The sequence below is a fragment of the Gallus gallus genome, chromosome 3, assembly GCF_016699485.2.
Source record: "Gallus gallus isolate bGalGal1 chromosome 3, bGalGal1.mat.broiler.GRCg7b, whole genome shotgun sequence".
In the NCBI taxonomy this organism is placed as follows: domain Eukaryota; kingdom Metazoa; phylum Chordata; class Aves; order Galliformes; family Phasianidae; genus Gallus; species Gallus gallus.
In genome coordinates, this window is record NC_052534.1 from 74,935,847 (window position 1) to 74,951,354 (window position 15,508).

Here is a 15,508-nt window from a genome sequence, read left to right on the forward strand (position 1 = left end):
AAACAGAGCAAAATAGGTGGAGGTAAGTACACAGGGTATCTCAGTAAACCTGTTGGCTTTAATCAGCTTATGAAAAGTGAGCTACATCTGCAATCTGCATGTGCCAGACTTGCAGGGTAAGCCCTGGTGTGGGTGTGCATGTGGCTTTGTGTCCTCCCTGGGTGCCCTGGTGGCCCAGGTATCCTCTGAGCAACCTGCTGGGAAGGGAAAGCCTCACTGCTGAGTGTGACTAGCCTGAGTTTCCTGAGCACCTGGAATACTGCATGCAGTGACTGCTTGAGGTGAATTCAGAGCTAAGTTCAGCACAGATTACCATCACTCCACAGAATTAGTAGCACAAATGCTTCTGTGCCTCTTTCCACTTAGCTGAGCACGTTTCTTTCCTTAGGGGCTTTGTTACCTTCTCCTTAGTCCCCACTGACTCTTTATTTCTTTTTTTTTGACATTCCTCATCCCTCTGAAGAAGACAAAAGGCTGTAATATTAAAAGAGAATTTCATAGGGAAGAATACACTTTTTCCTTGTGCAAATTAAAATAACGTTCTGCGATAACTAGCACGTGGGAATTGATTTTCTGCAAGTAGCAACTTTGGGCTAAATAATAGAGCTGTGCATGTTGTGTATAACCCGTGCATATTTCAAGGCTGCAATAGAAAGAGCCTTAATCATGCAAGAACAGGAATCACATTCCAATGTTTTCAGGTCTCGAAGTGTGAACATCAAACAGAAGAACAATGAAAAAAAATCTGAAATTCATCAACCATTTTCATCAAAGTTTGCCAGGTCCCACACTGTAAATGTGGTGGTACTTCAAAGCCTATGTCAATTCCATTAAAAAATAATAATTCATCCTCTTGAAATATTAACATAGGAGAAAAACAAAGGAGTAGGCTCTTTCTGCATCTGTGATGGTGCAGATAATGTCTTTGTCATCTTGAAGCTGTACCTAAAGTTGAGGCACAAAATTATAGCATTTCATTATCACCAGACTTCCTACTGTCTCCTTTGAATGTAGTTGACAAACTGCACTTTTTACCCTTCCAACATAAACCATCTGTGTGGACAGGTGGGGCTCAAACTGGGGCACAGCTATGCTGGAAGGAGATTTGATACCTTACAGCTAAGTAGACAACTGGGAGTGAGCATGGGACTGCCAGGTCCAAGGATGTAGTTGTAGGATCCTTTCTGAAGGGAAGCAGAGTTTAACAGGAAGCCCTTCAGTGAACCCACTGTGCCTTGAAAGAAATGGTAGAGTGTGTGGGGAATTGCTGTTTTATCTGTCCTCATACAGTTTGGTATATGCTGAAGGTTGCTTTCTAGAGCCCATTTAAGATCCATCTTAAATGGAATTCTTCCTGGAAGAAGTACACTTGTGGACCTGAAATTAAATCTGAATTGTTGCTGAGTGTTTGCTTAAGCCCACTTGGAGCCTGAGGGTACAGTGCTGATCTGGACCCTGGTGCCTTTTTTGGAGTGTGCTAGCAGGGAAGGGGACCTCAAGGGGTGCCAGGAGAGAGGGTAGTGTTGGTGCCTGTTTGGGTCAAATAAAGCCTGAAGAGGTGAAGTTGGTTCCCCAGCACAATCAGTGTTTCCTGGTGAGCACTGATGAGGCACTGTGATTCTGCTGGCTGTGCAGCTTGTACAGTGGGTGTTTCTTTAGGGGAAAGGATGTGTCTGAAATGAAAAAAGCCTGATAGTACCAAAGCCATAAGTACACATTGGGCTGGCAGCAAGCAGATGTTGATGCCTCCTAGCAGAGTTCAAGGGCTGTGTGTAGGTGTTACTTCTTCTGGTGGTGTGAGTGATGCACAGGCACTCGTGCCTTGTTCCTCCCTGTCCACATTACCAACGTGACTGTTCTGCAAGCAGCTTCTCTCACTGTGGCATTTCCCATCTCCTGTGTTGCAGTGCCTGAGTTTGAAATATCTTGGTGCTGATTATGCAAAAACACCAGCTTTTCATCTCCGCAGCTTATTGTGTGAGCCCTATGTTGAGTTCAGTATGGATTTAATAGTTTTTGAATATTGTATGTTAATTGCTTCCAATTTTCTATTGCTTAATCTTTTGGCCACTTCAACTCAATTACTGTTATAGCTGTCCTTTTCTGAAATATGTAATGCCTGCCCTGTTTCTTTTTTTTTTTCCCTCAGTTTCATTTAAATACCCGATAGCTTAAGTAAACCTTCTTGCCTGATACATTTTGCTTAAAATGACAGATTCCCATTAAATCAAATACAGGAGTTTGTTTAGTTAACAGGGAGACTGCAGAGCACTACTGAGTGGAAAATATACTGGGTTGTAGCCCACAGCATCACAATGAGATTGGTTCATTTCTTGTTGATTATTACATATATCAGGTTCTCGAGATTATTTACTGCTGCTCTTCATGCTGCGTTTTCTCACGGCAAATGACCTTTCCTATTCCCCTAGATATTAGCTTTGTTGAGGAGAAAAAAATCTTCTGCTTACTGAAGTTGAATGAGAAGGTGCCTCATCAGAAGGCAGTGAGTAACCTGTCTCCCTGGGAGAAAAATGTATGGAGGTGGCACAGCGCTTCAACTCCGACTCTGATGTTTATACAGGCCTTCTTTCAGAGGAGCAGGAGCTGCTGCTGCTGGAGTTCCTCTGAAACACAGTGCCGGGGGTCCTTGTGTTCAGAAGAAAGCTCCTGCCAGAGGATGGAGGCAGAGGTTGGAGGTCCTGGGAAGTTGGTGTGATGGTGGCAAGGAGGCTGAGTGGGTGATGTTGTATTGGGTCTGAGCCTTTGTGCAGAGCTTGAGTCCACCTGGCGTGTGGCACTGTGACAGTTCTTCTGAGCTTATCCTTCACATAGCAGAGGATGAGCAATTTCTGCCTAAGAGATGTGAGAGCCAGGCCAGGCGATAGATAAGGTGGGAAGCGTCCTTGCTGTACTAGCTGGCTTTTTTTGAATAAGGAGGTTGTGCTCAAGCAGGAAAACAGGGATGCCTCTGCATAGCCTAAGACTGCTTACTCTATGACTTGCTCTCCATGCAAATCCAGATCCTGCTGTTTACCTTCCCCAGAGAGTACTTGGCTGTCACAGGGATGAGCCTGTATAAAGGCTCATGAGAGTAACTGTGAGATCTGTCAGAGATAGCGCAAAATGTTTTCTTAATGAGTCTTTGCTGCAGTATTTCACAATGGACCTTTGCAAAAGTATGAGAAGTATTCACCTGGGTGGCTTAACATCCTCTGTGGGGCTGGGAGCGGCTTCTTGGCCTGTGGCAAGATGGAGACTGGGCTCCACCAGCAGCCAGCTCCCTGCTGCCAGCCCAAAGCCCGGGTGTGCAGCCCGTGCGTGGTGCGGGAGGTTTTGTATGCAGCACCAAGGCCACTCGCGGGCCGGGAGCTGGTGGCGGCTCTGTAAGCGAGTGTTTTGAAAGGAAATGAACGGGCTTCTCTGGATACCCATGAATTGATCCAGGTGCTTGTTTCCATTGCAGACAATAGCTCATTCATGAGTGTAACCCGAAGAGGATATAGTCGGTTGTACCTTTTTTTTTTCTTTCTTTCTTTTTTTTTTTTTTTTAACTGAAAAAGTATTTTTATAAGTGATTTAAAAATGGCATTGAGTTAAAAAAAAATACAACAAAATCAATCAGGTGTTACACTAAAACGTGAAGTGCTTTTACAGCTTCATGGCATATCTTATATTTTTTCCCCCTCTATATTATCATTCCCCGCAAAAATAAGTGGATTGAAGGCACTGCGCAAACAACTGGTCACAGTAGGTGCTGCATTTCTGCTCATATGTGTGCTGCCTTGAGGTGCCTGCTGGTTGTACGGCAGTGGCTGAAGAGTTTGATTATCTTAATTGCCGCTAAACAAGACCCGTAGGACCAGAAGCATGGATCACAGCTGAGATACTCTATCCTAAAAACTGAATGTAAACATGCTAAAAATGCCTTCAGTTTTCCTTCCCTTTTATCACTTCTTAAAATAAATGGAAACAGACAAGTACCCATTTATTTTTAGGAATATCTGCAAAACTCTGGAATACCAGGATATAAGCATGACAGAGCTACCAGACTACTGAAACACCACATGGAAGTGTTAAGCTGAGTAAAGAGATCAGTTTCTTTTGTTTCATATTATAGGGTATTATTTAAAACAGGTCGCAGCTTGTTGTTTTAAAACCAGTGATTTACAGCCTCTGCGCACACAGGGGCCACAAGGAGGAGAAGGGGAGAGCTGAGCTTTGGGGCATGTGCTGTATTGCCGTGCTGCCTGCACACCAGATGCTCCCACCCCACAGATCGGGCACTGCTTATTCTCTCCAGTTTCCTAAATCCTACTAATTTTCTCTTCTATAAATCAGCAGTTCCCTTTCCTAGCAATTAATCATTTGCTGATATTTTTCCTTCTATTTTTAATCCTTCTCATTCATCAACTCTTGTATTTTAATCTTCCAGTAATAGAAAAGTTGTACGTATTTCTGATCCATTCATATCCTTGCCCACATACTCCAATTTCACATCTTTATTTTGGTGACCAGCAGCAAGATGCATCAGAGGAAAGAGCAGTACTCCTGCCCACCTTGCAGTGTAAATGTAGAGTCATAGGATGGTTGGGACTTTAAAGCCCACGCAGTTCCAACCTCCCTGCTGTGGGCAGGGTTGCCACTCTGTAGGTCAGGCTGCCCAGGGCCCCATCCAGCCTGGCCTTGAATACAACATCCTTACAACCTGTGATGATCTTGGCTTTCACTATTACTGGGTGAATCCTGAAATGTTTTATGTTCTTTTCCAAAAATTCAGTGAGATAGGAAACTCTCATCCAATACCTTTTGGAGGCCAACTGAGCTCTTGGCCTGCAAGATAGAAACTGGAATGAGTTACTAGGTGGTAAATTGCATGTTGTGTATAAAGTATTTTCTTTGACACGCTTTGAGTTTTTATTTGCTTGAGATCAATTTTCTGCCTGTTTTATCCTCCCAGTGTATTTTCTAAAACATATATTTTAAGCAGACCAAATATCCCTAGAATTTGAGAGGCTCAGATGTTGTCAGCATTGGGCTGCATTGGTGCTCAGCAGCACTGGTGCAAGGGACTTGCTATCTCCCCTTTGTTTTTGCCCCCCCAGAGCTGGGGGTGGCTAGGGGCAGGCCTGCCATCCCAGTACAGCAGCCAAAGCCATCACCACCAGTGGGGCCAGCTGTCACTCAAATCAGTGAGGCTCTTGTCAAATGATTTAAAAGCCATCACTCTGTGCGTGTGTCTCAGTTTTTGACAGAGCGCCAGAGAGGTATCTATCAGATGAGCGGTCTGATTGAATGATAGCTCTTTTGTTCCAAGATATACCTACAGTGCATCTATATAATCATTTCTGCTTTATTTTACTTTTATATATTAATTCTACAGAAAAGTTTGTAAAAGCCACATTGTGTTTCGTAAGTGCTTCTTCCAACAAAACCTCGACTTACAAATGCTTGGTGAGAACAGTGATGGGATGAGCATATTTGATACCTGCAGGAGCAGTGGAAAATGAAAGTGCTGAGTCCCGTGGTTATTGCTCACGCAGGGACGCAGCAGGCCTAGAGAGCTTACAGGATGGCACATCCAGGGTGTCTACAGCTCTGTGTTTGAATACATGTATGAAATTCCATCTTTTTGACATCATCTGCTGTATGAATCTCATGTCATCCCTGAACTTGCTCAGACATCTGAAGAACTTCCCACCTCTCAAGTGCACGTTGATAGTGATGCCTTTGTGGACTCACATCAGTAAATTCTCTATAGTACATAGTGCTCCTCTGCATTTAACACGTATGTGTAACTGCTTGGAAAAAAATAAATTCATTTTACCTTGCTACAACTGTCAGTGAAAGGAAATTGTGCGTTTTCCCTTGAGTGTTGGGATAGTTTTTTTCATTCTTCTTTCTTTGAAAGCAGTAGTCGAGTGCTACTTTTCAGATCTCTCCCTTTCTTTACAGAAGAGAAATCACTTTCTGCTTTTCTTGTGTTCAGAATTATGCAAAACAGTTGCAAAACATAAACATTCAACAGAAGTGCCGTAGAAATGTATTCTAAAAAGATTCCACCGTTAACCACACCAAAGGAAACAAAAATGCAAGGTTCTTCAAATCAATGTAACATGCAGGAAGTGACATTTAAATTCTGACTCATTTGAAATTAAGATGTCTTACCATTTTCCTCTTTCTAAGTGTTGAAGATTTTCCATTAGTTAAAGGATTGTCTTGAAGCCCTTCAAGAATAAGTTTAACCATTTTTTTTTAAGAGGCTTAAGCTGTTGGGCATTTTTAAGATGATGGTGTGCACTTGAATATAAAAGCCTAATGAGCGCTGCGTGCATTTAATTGGCTATTTGAGAACCTTTGTGAGAGGACTGACCTCAGAAATATTAGGAAATGGTAGTCCCACTGCTTATCTTCACACTTCATAAAAACCATTGTTTAGTTCCTGGAAGAAGAGGGTGTTTCAGTCACTCAGCTTTTTTCTTTGTTCTGGTTTGCTTTGCTTCTATTGGTCTTTTTCCTGGTCCCCTTCAGTGCAGGAATACAGTGTTGAAACAACTGTGTGGTTTATGGCTTTTGCTGTCAAGGTTTTCATTTTCTCCTCATATGGAAGCCTCGTGTCAAGCATCCAGTAAATACATTTTCTCAAATCCAAATTGAAAGCGAGGGCTGCAACACGGAACTGCTTTTTGCTGTGAAATCAGGGTCCGTGTCACTTGCACGCATCCAGTCCCAGCAGCTCTGAACTTAAGCTTGCATGAGCATTGGTGTTTGCCACCGTCCTCAGCAGCTGATGGCATCCAGGGCTCTTCTGGGTGACAGATTGAGCTGTGAGTCCGTGGACCACTGGAGCTGTTTGAACAAGCATTCTCTCCTTCCTCTTTGAAGGGGTGTGCTCAAGCAAACACCTGTCCTTTCTTTGGGTTTGAATTGCTCATCTTTCATGTGTTGGGTAGCTATGAATTGCGTAAAACTGTTGATGCTCTTTTAAAGCATGAAAGGACGATGCGTTTGTTTCATTTCTCAGATGTCTGCCAGAAATTCTTGATATCATTGAAGCGTCAAGATGTTATCTCAATCACTTAAATCCTGTACTTCAGTATTTCTCCGTTGCTAGGGTTGAGAAAAAATCAAACTTCAAGTGTGAGCTGCTTTTCAGATGGGATATAGCATTCAATGTTCTTTTAGCTAGTAAAACTATCAGAGTTGCTAATTGGTATATTTTTGATCATTGTCGAATCTTCTTTATCAGAATATGCCTTTGTTTCTTTTCTCTACAACTCCTCTGCTGCGTTGTGGTAAAGTAAATCTTTATCTCGTGTGCATCTCCAGTATATTGCTCTGTCAGCCAGAAGTGTCTCCGGTATTCAGGAGGTACTGGAAGATTTTAAAGCACATCCTCTTAAGAAGAAAAAAAAAAAAGATATTCTTAAAAAAAAAAAAGATAATCCACTAAAGCCCTGTTAAATAATTAAGATGCTTTGGGCTTTATCAGAATTGACAGTGTTCTTGCCATAATATACATATGCAAAAACTGTAAGAAGTTTAATATTTTATAGCAAGGATAACTCCAAAACCTAAATCTGCTGGCTTGTTTCTATGGTAACAAATATTGAAATATGTCTAGCCAACACTGTGGGTCCCCCCACCCCCATTTAATTTCAGTCTATGGGTTCTAGGAATTCATTAAAACTGTAGAATCCTTTTAAAATTGGTATGTTCTGTTGTAAAATTCCCTAAGATTAATGTTGAACATAACTTTAAATTTTAACATAAACATTTCTTTGAGAGAGATTTCTTAGCAAGTGGGGGATTAGAGTTGTATTTCCAAGACTGTATGCACATTGATCTGGTATTTTTGTTCTTCGCTGATGAGTTGGATTTTCTTTTCTTTGCATGACTGTAGTTAAAAAATTGAGTTTCAGACTATGGATTCTGCTGGAAATATTAAGGCTTCTTAACTGAAGCGGTCTGGCTGGAAGATAACAATGGTGTGAAGTCAGCGCCTGCATGATTAAAGTCAGTGGTCAGGACTTCTCTGTCAGAGCCTGATCTTAAGATTAAAAGGATTACTTACGGGGCGTTTAGCCTTTATTTCAATTAATTGCACTTATTTTTTTTCTCTTAGTACAGAGCCTTTTCTGAGTGTCTGAATTAAGCTATTTCACGCTTGCCTTCTGGTTGTTTTTCTTTTGAGGACAACCCAGCAGTGTTGGGAAGTGATCTTAAGTGTTGGCTGTGAGGTTTCATTCTCCCTGTGGCAACTCAAACCACAAGCACCTAGTCCTAAAAGTAACAGAAAATTGTTGAAATTTTGAAGTGAAACATCAGGTCCATTCAACGTTTTGCTTCTGGTTGACAAGTCAGCATTAGACTGATCTGGAAACATAATGACTTCTATTCTACACTGAGGGGACTCTGGTTTCTGCTAGGATACAATGAACATAATGAGGCAACAAAATCTCAGGAACTGAGATTTGTACCTAACAGCTGTGTTTCAGAAGCTCGTGGTTATGGAGTGAAGACATGTTTTCTCATACAGCTAATAGCATCCAAACACTTTTCTTTGAAGAAACTGATAACTGGGAACTTGGAAATCAGACCCAGCAGTCTTAACAGATGCCTTCAAGGAAAAGGAGGTGCCACTGGAGTCAGTGACTGAAGGACTCAATGCAGGCAGAAGGTGGTGCTTGGAAAAAGTGAGGATCAAGCATGGGTGTCCCTGCAGAATAGTGAAAGTGTGTTTTTAATGCACAAAGGATTATTTCCTGTGCAGGAATGGCTGATTCTAGTGCTGACCGAAAGAAAGGTGTAGTGTATATGCACAAGTAAATGCTTAAGAACAAAAAATATGTTGGTACTATTTGACTGTATTGTGGACAAAATATCCTGTCACCTTCCGAATCCTAATTAAATCCCCAAAACCTCATTTTATGATTGCAAATACCATGTAGAAAAAGAACGGAGACAGCATTCAGTGAAGAAGTTGCTTCAGCTTGCTCCACCAGCACGTGGATGTCCTTGGCTGAGGCAGCCGTCCTCCCTTCACACACCCACACACCTCGCAGTCAGGGACAGCCACATCCACCCACCCTTTGCAATATTTTGGACTTTCCAGACTTCTGCAAGAGTCCTTGGAACTCTTCAATGCAGAACTCTCTGCATTGAACTTCACCCACGAGGGCAATTTAGATGATACGTGCATAGTGCTGTTCCCAAGAAAATGCACTGAGGATCATTTTCTTTTTTATGATGGTTTTTCCTTTAAAAAAATACTAAAAAATAATAAAGCAGCCCCTGTATCATAACTACAAGATGAAGCTTGGTTTTTCAAGACAGAGATTTGAAGTCTCCTTACGTAGTGCAGGGAAGGTAGTGATCGAATGCTCTGTAAGCTGAAATGAAAGCTGACTTTTTCCTTTCTAACTCTTCTTTTTTTTTGTAATCCAAACAAAAATCTGCACAATTTTGTTCTTTCATTTCCCTGGTTCAGTGTGGAACTGGGTGAAACCACAGATGAGCCCAAACTTTTTTTTCTAAAATAATCAATTTTTCTTAACTAGCACAAGGATACAGTTAATGAAATGGGCTCTGTTTTGAGGATTTCTTGCATCATGCCGACAGACTTGTCACATTTATTTTCTGGAAAACTGAGCAGGATTGAGAGCAGGATTATATGTCTGCATAAAAGCTGTGACTATTCCCCTTCCATTAGACTTTTAATCTTTCACAGGCAAAGCTGGGCTGCCTGCTGAAGCATTGCCAGTTGGTAGCTGTCAGGGAGCTTTCACCATGGACAAATGCATCCGCACCAGTTTTTCCACCTTACTTTAAAACATCTGGTATATATCAGGGTCCCGCACACCCTTTTTGACTCCAGGAGCTGTGAAGTGAAAAAGCAACTTGTATGCTTGTCTGATCAGCTCTCACATTCTCATATGGTGTCTGTATAATCAGATGCATCAAATAATACTTTGATTTACTCCTACAGCTTGAAAAAATATGTACAGTCAGGTTTAGATTAATTGCTTAAATCCTGTGGAGAGGGAAGCGAGCTTAGGGAAGGGTGTGAGAGTTAAGAACCAACAGTTATATTGTCTGTTCCATGCAAGACAAAGGCAGAGTTCAAGCCACAGTTGCTGCTAATAACCTTCACCATGTTTTTGCAAGAATAGATATTTTCCTTAACATGAGCAATCCTGTACAAAGATGCACACCAGATGATTGCATAGGATAGGCAGTGTGAGTGCACACCTAGAAAATAGACAGTGGCATGGGAGCATTTGTTTCCTGCAGGAGCTAAAAGCTCCTTTTGGAGGAGAATGAAGGATTCGTAGAGATGGACTCATTTTAGATCTCTGTGAGTACTCAGTGCTACCGCTGACAATGGGGGAATTTTCTTTCTGGTAGCTTTTTTGGAGACCTGATGTGTGTGAAATAAGTGCTGGATGGTGAGAGTCCATGGTGACTTCTGTGGGGTATTACCAGCAGCCAGTCCCATGTTCCTACTAATTCAATATTCACTTTCTTAAATATGAGTCTTCTAGAGGTGAACGTCGGAAGGGTTATGTGTAGTGGCATCATTGCAACTTCTTTTTTGTTCTCAATTCCCCAACCTTATGGTGGGGAGCTTGCCTCTCTCCCCTCAGTCTGTTGGCTTTTTCCATGGCAGTTTCTGCCAGGCCATTTCAAGACACAGCGCACATCGTCATTTTGCTTAGCCCCGCAGCAGCTCCAAACTTGTGCTGGTTTAATTAAAAAACAGAGCAGCAGCAGAGCAGGGTTGGGGCAGAGTGCTTGGGGCAGAAGGTTCAGCCTGCCTCCCCCTGCCTGCCACAGGGGATCCCTGTGGGAGAAGGGAGTGGCGTTGAGATCTGCCATGCGCCTTTGGGAGCTCTATCGTGCCCGAAACACCCTGGTTATAGGAAGCTGTCCCACCTTTGAAGGGCTTTGTTTTCCATTGTTGTGGCAAGCCCCTTCTCCATCCAAAAAAACATTTTGCCGGAGTGGATAGGTAACAAAGCTGTGAATTTCTCCTCCATGTCACGCACTCATAGAATTTAAAATCCTCATCCCGCCTTTCATCTTGTGAACTGTTTTCTGCAGATATTTCCTAACTTCTCCCATGACGTTTTAGTCTGTTTCTTCAGAAGATTGTATGGGCTGAAAGAGACTATTGTTTCTGCAAGAGTGCAAGCATGTGCACATTTGCTGATCTGGTTGGTACAGGATTTTGAGAGTGGGTGTTTGACTGAGGAGCAGGATTTGGACGTGTGTGCATACGAATTCTTGCTTGCAGCACGCTCTCTTATTTCATAAATAAGATCACATTTCACTTTCTAGGTTCCTCGCTTGTGTTGCTCCAAAAGCTGAACTCCGGTATCATGAGACGTAAACAAGGAAATGGCATACAGTGAGATTACAGAAACTTCACTTAGGAAAGATTTGCAGACTGTTTTGTTTTTCAGCTCTGTTCCTGGATAGGTATCAGCCAACCACTTGTGTGGAGACTGAGCAAAATTACTGTTCACAAATATCACAGGTTTGATATGAATACTTTATGCTTCCTTTCTTGTTCCAGCGTCTGGGTTTTCAGTTTTGAAGCACAGACTAACACATACTTCTCAGCATGGCATTTAGCAGGTAGGCTTTGGCAATGGAGCTGCGCTTGCCAGCTCTTGAGACACCGCAACCCAAGCATTGCATTTAGAACAAACTCTTATTGCATGGTGTAAACTACTTTGCAAAATGTTTTTCTGTTGAGTGGTATCACTGGGGAACAAAGAAACTGCTGGGGGTTGTTTTTGTTTCACACCCTGGATCTTGTCGGATGCAACCTTGCCCCAGATTTGCTTCCACTTTTGGGAACATTTACCTAGAGGATGGCACTGGGATAATTCCAGCTTCCTCGTCTATCCTGGTGACACACATTTCTGCCAGCCATGAAGTGACATCTCCTATGGGAGTAAGCGCTGGTCTGCTGCTGTCTGACAATACACCACATCCCTGAGGGGGGTAGATTTTTTACACAAGCAGATAGTAATGGGACAAAGGGAAATCATTTTAAACTAGAAAAGGAGAGGTTTAGATTAGATGTTGGAGGAAATTATTTACTCAGAGGGTGGTGAGGCACTGGTATAGGCTGCCCAGAGAAGCTGTGAATGCCCCATCCCTGGAGGCCAGGTTGGATGGGGCCCTGGGCAGCCTGAGCTGGGGGATGGCAGCCCTGCCCATGGCAAAGGGGTTGGAACTGGATGGGCTTTAAAGTCCCTTCCAACTCAAGCTATCCTATGATGATTCTATGTTTCCCATTTTCATACGGTTTCCCTGATTCCTCAGGAGTAGTTGCTCTTAGGGAATGAGTCCTTGGCAGTAGAGGATGAAGGCTGGGACTTGTTGGTGATATAAGAGTTGGTGAAGATTGATCTTGTGGTTTGTTGATGGATTTTGTTCCACTGAAAAACTTTTTGATGGATGGATGGTCAGGAATTACTGGGTGTTGACAAAAGCAGTTGACAACAGCCAGTTCCATACAAGTATGGGGAAGATCTTCTAGCCTCACCCAATGCCACTTGTGGTTTTAGCAACTCTGGACCAAACTGCTATTTCAGCTGTCCATGAGGGGCTTTTTCAGTGCTTCAGTGGGGTAATAGCCTATCCATCTGCCTGGCTGCAGAGACCACCTCACTCCTTGCCCAAGTGATGCTCCTTAAATTGCACCCCCTTTGCAGAAGCTCGAGGGCACAGTGCAGAGCATGGGAGCTGCCTTTTCCTATCTGACATTCCTTTCGTTTGGGAGTGAGTGATCCCTTGCTACTGCAGCCAGGAACATCTGAAGTACGGTTTTGCTGTCAGTTTCTGCTCTGCACTCCTGAGGATTGCATGTAGGGCAGTTTGGAGGGCTCCTAGCAGTGCAGCTCCCTATTTACAGCCGGCAAGTTCATTAGAGCCCTAAATTATTTACCTTAAAGAATTCAAGCCCTGAATTATTTACCTTTCAGAACAGTCTTTCTGCATCATGCATTGGGTTGACCATAGAGCTGTGCTCTGCTATGGGTTGTGAGTGTCTAAGCATAATATTGAGGGCCGTTTCCAACATTTTACTACTAATTTTATTTCCATACACAATGAGATGAAAATATTACAACTGAGGCCACAGTGTGAATCATCAAAATGTAAAAATGATTTGTGCAGCCCTGCTCCAAGCCTGGGAATTGCACGGGCAGTTCGTGAATCTGTCATTGTGCTGCTCTTTCAGCAAGAGCCTGCTGAGCTCCCAGTGCCATGCTCTCCTCCTGCTGCTCCGTGCTTGGCCCCAGGATTTATTTATTGCACACCACTCAAGCCCTACTAAAAAAGTTTGTAATTTCCTCACCAACTTTTCCATTTATCGCTGTCACACTTGAGAGTTTGATAAATGGTTTGGGAAGCACTACCACTTTTTTACAGGGAGAGAGCTAAAATTAAGGACAAAGGATCGTGGGGATATCACAGCCTTGCCATGGAGATGTCTCAGTATCACATAATATTTCATGTAATGGAAATGCAGCTCCTTTTTGCATTTGCTGTGAGCAGTCCTGCATTTTGCTTGAGAGAAGCCAGGGTTTCAGGATGAGTAAAAGCTTGCCATTAGCAACCTCTTGGGAAAAGCTGGACTGAGGGACTTGCGTGCCCTGCCCTGTGGCAGCCCTCCAGGGCTCAGCTGGCCTGCCCTGATGGCTGTAGAAATAGCGGGGAGCCACAGCGTGGCTGCACCTTTGCTGCCAGCAAATGTCACTGCTTTCCTGTGCTTTCCTCCTGTGGCACTGGTGTGCAGCTCAGGTATGTCCAGTGCACTGAGTGTGGCAGGGGATGCATGAGGGGAAGTACAGCTGCTGCCCGCAGTGCTTCTTCCAGCACATCCCTTTGCCAGTGTTCTTTCTTACAGCCTACCTTTGCTACAATGAATTAAAAATATAGGAAGTGAATAAAAAATGGTAAATGGCGTCAACTGGCATTGTATCAACTCCAGGAATGTTCACAGCCACTGCATGACCTGCAGCCCTCTGTGCAGCTCATCACTTTCTCCCCATCCGACCTCTGATTTCCCATCCCTGTGCAGTGAAGTTTCTAACTCTGGTGTATTTTATGCTCTCCCCCGTGGCCCAGCTCTTGGCTGCACTGCATCCAGAGTTGGTGGCTCCATGCTGCTGGGGCTGCAGTATGGAGGTTGCCTGGCACAGGCACGGGGTTAGCCCTGTCCTTGCACAGGAAGCTGCAAATCTTTTCACACTTGCTCATAAAGAATATTTTTGATTGTTGTTTTTTGTTTATTATTGTTATTTGTTTTTGTTTGTTTGTTTTGGTTTGTTTGTTTATTTGTTTGTTGGTTGGTTTGTTTTGAAAGCTTGCAAATTGAGCAGATTCAGGCGGGTTTTTGTCATGGACAACAAGGTTCATTTTCCACAGAAGAGACAGTTCTTCTCAGTGCAAGTCCCAGGTTGAAAATCTCTGGGTTGCCAGAACATGTTGAGTTTTTCCAGGCACTTTGTTCTTTATGAAATGAGTCAGTCGGACTGTTGTGACCAAAACCTTGCAACAAAGCTCTCTCTGGCAGACACTCATGTTGGCCATGGACAGAGCATGCTGAATAACTGAGCATCAGTATGGCAGGAAGGGTGTCACAGCCATATCTCCCTGTGCTGTGAGGCCGCCTGTACTTTGTCTGTCTATGTGGAGGTGAGCAAGGGATCATGTGCAGGTGGCTGAGTTGCATCTTCTGGTGTGAAGGTTTTTTGTTTTGTTTGCTTTCAGAGAAAGTAGTGAAATATTGACGTTAATGGCATTTCCAGGACTGAACATCCAGTCCTATTTTTATTTCACTTATGATGTGTCTTCAGGCGACTCAGAGAGGCTAGTGGTTTTTTTGAGGCTGTATCTTCAGTTGGGTTTCTACCATACAGGCTTTTTTCTTCCTTATTTAAGTGTGGAAGTTTCTTAATTGAAGTGTCCATTACGGTTCATCAGAAGAGTTTGACACTGAAGTGTGAAACAAGTAATGTGTGAAGCAGGGACTGAGCACAGGCACAAAAAGACCCTTTTGACAATTTTAAGTGAAATCACCACCTAAATAATGTTGTATGAGCCAAGTTCAGGGAAACTGTACGATTAAGTAATTTACTGTTGATGTAATTTTACAAGTATTATTTTTACATTGCTACTACAGTTATTAGTGGTGTGTATTTACTAATGAAACTGAAAGAAACATAAAAGAGGCTCCCTCTTCCCTTGTGTGCCTGCTTTTGGTGACACTGAGTGCCTGCTGGGCTTTGGTCCTTGTGCTGCCGTCCCTGGGGGGTGGATGCAGGATTTGGGCTCAGGGGGGTGAGTGCTCTTGCACAGCTCTGCAAGCAAAGTGCTGTCCCTGTTAGGCTGCTGTCTCCTCTGGTTGGTCAGTAAGCAATTTTCTCAAAAGGACTTTTTCTTGTTTAATATTTTTGTGACGCTTAGTAGGAAAAAAGCAACCTGTCTAAAA

General features: G+C 43.1%; 1 protein-coding gene across 6 annotated transcripts in view; it reads left to right on the top strand.

The window, feature by feature from the left end:
* Window positions 1–15,508, top strand: part of LOC121106461 (BTB domain and CNC homolog 2) — a 185,110-nt gene that overhangs the window by 23,328 nt on the left and 146,274 nt on the right. The window lies entirely within an intron of this gene.